Here is a 4,248-nt window from a genome sequence, read left to right as displayed (position 1 = left end):
TCAGAGCTGTCTGACTGGGAATGACATACCCACTGTGTCATTTAAGATGCTTGCGACAGCTTTGGAGAGTTGCATCATGGCATTTTCCTTGAGGGAGAAAGCCCCCAAGGGCAGTTCTGAAAGACAATGTTCCCATGGATGTTCCCATCCACCCCTCCCTATGTCCTAGGGGTTAATGGTGTCCTCTTCTTGTTGCTCTCCCTTTATTTCTATAAAATCCATATCAGTGACTACAACCTCACTTCTTTCCTAATCATACCCTCTTCCCTCCCACATCTTTCATATAGAGGGTCAGGTGCAAGAAAGACAAACACATTTTAACAAAACTTATGGAGAGATCCCTTCTGTCCTCCAGCTGGGCCTGCTTGGGAGGCTCAGTGGGCAATGTACTCAACCAAATGCTCATTATCCTTATGATCCAGGACCATGTCAATCCAAGAAGAGAATGCAGGTGCCTGAACCAAAAATAAAATTTGAATCCTCTAGGCCCTCTTTGGGCCAGCCTCCACCTGGAAGGTGTACCAACCCAGATGGCTTAGTGGTGCCATTAGGGGAAATTATGAAACTTTATGCCCAAGAATAGTCAGGACAGGATTCTGAATTTTCAAAAATACTTCTCTATAACCCTCCACCCCCTCCATCTAGAACATTACCCAGGAAGTGGCTGGGAAGATATTATCTCTTTCTGGAGAGAGCTGCATTTTTGTGTAGTGACCAAACTGCTTTACTAGATCGACCAGGAGGGGGTAAGGGAGATAAAGCACAAAAATATTTTTTTTAAATTAAGCTTTCTTATTTTGTGATAATTGCAGATGCACATACAGCTGTACGAAATAATACAGAGACAGCTCATGTACCATTTAGTTTTCCTCAGTGGTAACATTTTGGAAAATTATAGCACAATATGCCAACAATATGCCATGGATACAGTCAAGCTACAGAACATGCCCATCTCTACAGGATCCCTCATGTTACCTTTTTAATGCCATACTCCTTTCTCTCCTGGCCCCCACTCCCACCTCCTTAACCCCTGACAATCATGAAGCTGTTCTCCCTTTCTCTTTTCTCTCTCTCTCTCTCTTTTTTAAGAGAAGCTGAGCTCTTTAATCATCTCCTTGGCCAGACTCAAGGCTGTGGCTGCCCCTGAACAACTCACACCTGGAAGCCACTGAGCATCGCTAGAGATGGAGTGGCCACTCGAGTCAGAGGATGAGTTAGGATGGGAAGGGGGAACTTGGGCATCTCTGTCGTTGCAAAGGATGTTATAGAAATAAAGTCACAACATATATATGAGAAACATCTAGTCTTTTACATTACTAGATATAGGTTTTTTTGTAGGACAAATTGTGGACATTCCCTTCTTTCTGAACATTTTTATGGTACTGAATTTTGTGACATGTCCATTCTGTATTGATTGATAGGTCTGTGTGATTTTTCTCCTTTAGGCTGTTGATATCATGGATTACCCCAACTGAATATTAAACAAGCCTTCCATCCTTGGAAAAAATCTACTTGGTCATGGTATACAATTAAATAGTTTTATATATTGCTGAATTCTATTTGCTAATATTTTATTAAGGGTTTTTTTAAATATATGTTTATGGAGGAAACTTGTCTGTAGTTTTCCAAGTCTGGGCCAATGAGACAAAAAGAACACCTAGGGAACTTGCCATCATTCATTCCTTGGGTCCCTAGGTTACTAGTCTTTCTCCCTTCTACTTGCAGCCTTTCAAAGTCTTCCTCTGCTTATTTAAACAAGGATACCTTGGAGATAGTGCTGGTTTGGTTCCAGACCACTGCACTGAAGTGAATACTGCAATAAAGTGAGTCAAATGAACTTTTTGGTTTCCCAGTGCATATAAAAGTTATACTTACAAGTATAGTCTGTTAAGTGTGCAATAACATTATGTCTAAAAAAATTATATACATACATTAATTAAAAAGTTCTTTGTTGCTAAATAATGCTATCATCTGAGCTTTTAGTTAGTCATAATCACTGCTCACAGATCACTGTAACAAAATAATAGCAATGAAAAAATTTGAAATATTATGAGAATTACCAAAATGTGACATGGAGACACAAAGTAAACAAATGCTGTTCAAAACAATGGCACCACTAGACTTGCTCAACACAGGGTTGCCACAACTTTAATTAAAAAACAAACAAACAAACAAACCAATATCTGAGAAGCACAACAAAGCAAAACACCGTAAAATAGGGTATGCCTGATAATAAATCAGGAGTTTTACTTGTACTAGCAGAGGAAATGGGGAAAATATCTACTCCATTTTCTTGCAAGTAGAATTCCCCAGGAATCTTTTTTAGTAGATAACTGTTCCGATAGTTAATGATATCAGATGCTTGTCAGTGGTAATGAGTGTGGAGGGTTAATCATATACCTTGACAATCAGCTCATTGTTGAGTAGCTTTTTAAATAAAAGCTGCATCCATCATTAGATTACAAATGTTCCAGAAAGCCAAACTCATGATTAATTTCAACGGCCAGCCAGCTCTCCTTTGTGGGCTTCCATGACTGCTAGAGGGATTGAATACTGTTAATCCACTCACATATACATTTTTTTAACTGGCTGAGCAGTATCCTAACTTTTTTGGAGGGCTTGTGAAGATGTGATCACATTGTGATCAGAGCTAGCTAGACCAACGTGTCTGATTAGCCCACGGTGTCAGGCAGACTCTAAGGGCCCCCCCCATGATCTTCACCTCATGGCTTTTAGGAACCGCAGAGCTAGACTCTAGGAAGTGAGGGCAGCTGCTAGCTGACATCCAGAAAGAAACTGGGAACTCAGCCCTATAACTGCAAAGAAACGAATGCCACTAACAGCCGAAGGCAGCACAGAGGCGGATTCTTTTCCAGTTGAACTTTCAGATGAGGACGCAGCCTGTCAGACATCTTGATTGCAACCTTATGAGACTCTAAGCAGGAGATCCAGTTAAGTCATGGATGGGCTTCTGACCCTTAGAAACTGTGCAATAATAAATTTGTGATAATCTGTTGCAGGGGAATAGGTAACAAATATAACAACCACAAGGACATCATCTGTGTAGTGAAAGCTTTAGAAGGTGGAGGCAGGCACTCAATAAATTCTGACCTACCCCTCCTGGCACATGGCAGGTAAGGTCAAATGGTAAATACTTATGATGGTACCACAAGCATAATTTGGAGACCCTGGTGGCAGGCTAGACTAGGCTTCTCTATATGGTAGTAGCCTTCCCTGAAAATGGAGATAATTATAGTATCTACTTCATACGATGGTTGTGAGAATTACATATGATAATGTGGGCAAAATTGTTTAGAACAAGGCCTGGAACATTTCATGGCGTGTTGCTCTTGGCCTCTTCATGTTTCAGTGAGGTCACATTTCTATCATATCCTTATAATTGTGATTGATTTGCAGCCCAACCCTTCCCGCCCCCACTAATCTACCAGCCAGTCAACCCCTTGACGATTTCCCCAGAATCAAAGAATCGTTCGGTGCCGTTCTGTCTAAATTCTCACAGAATAAAGCAATATTTGCCATGTTTCTACGACTACCGACACTCAACAACAACGGAAGCCTCCAAGCCAGCCACTTTGGCCTCCCAAGGCCCTCCTGTAACCGGCACCGGGCTTCTCCGGCAGAAACAGCCACCTTTCTGGTTACTAAGGTCTTCAATGAAGGATTCATTCAAAGTCCCCCCCGCCCCCACCCACAGAAGTGTACTGTCCCCAGAAACAGGCTCTGGCATTTTGCTATTTGCTCCCAGAGAAGCCGGGCGAGCGCAATGGTCGGGCGCGGCCTGCACTGCTGGGGGGGGGGGGGGGGCGGGGGAGGGGGGGGCGTCCCGGGCCGGGCTCTTCCCTCGGAAATGCAGGGGCTTCGCGCCAGCTCGGGCGCGCCTGGGTTTCAGCGCAAGAACAGGCTGCGATCGTCGTGCGGCTGAAGCCAAGCAGCCTAGCGGCCCGGAGGCCCGGCTGTGCGGGTCCCGGCCCCCCGCCCGGCCCCCCGCCCGGCCCCCCGCCCGGCCCCCCGGCCCGCTGCCCCGCCGACTGCCACATCAGCGCCCGCGCCGCGCCCCCAGGTCCCCGGCGGGGATGCAGCGAGCCCGCCCGGCGGCCGGGGGCGGGGCGGGGGCGGGGCCGGGGCGGGGCGGCGGCGGGAGTGGCGGGCGGCCGGGCCAATGGGCGGCCAGCAAGGGGGCGCGGCCGCCAATGAGCTGCGGCTCCGGGCCGCCGGCCCGCCGAGCTC

Source organism: Canis lupus, chromosome 35 (assembly GCF_048164855.1).
Source record: "Canis lupus baileyi chromosome 35, mCanLup2.hap1, whole genome shotgun sequence".
Taxonomy (NCBI): Eukaryota; Metazoa; Chordata; class Mammalia; order Carnivora; family Canidae; genus Canis; species Canis lupus.
The sequence above is the reverse complement of the archived record's forward strand: the minus strand, read 5'-3'. Positions refer to the sequence as shown.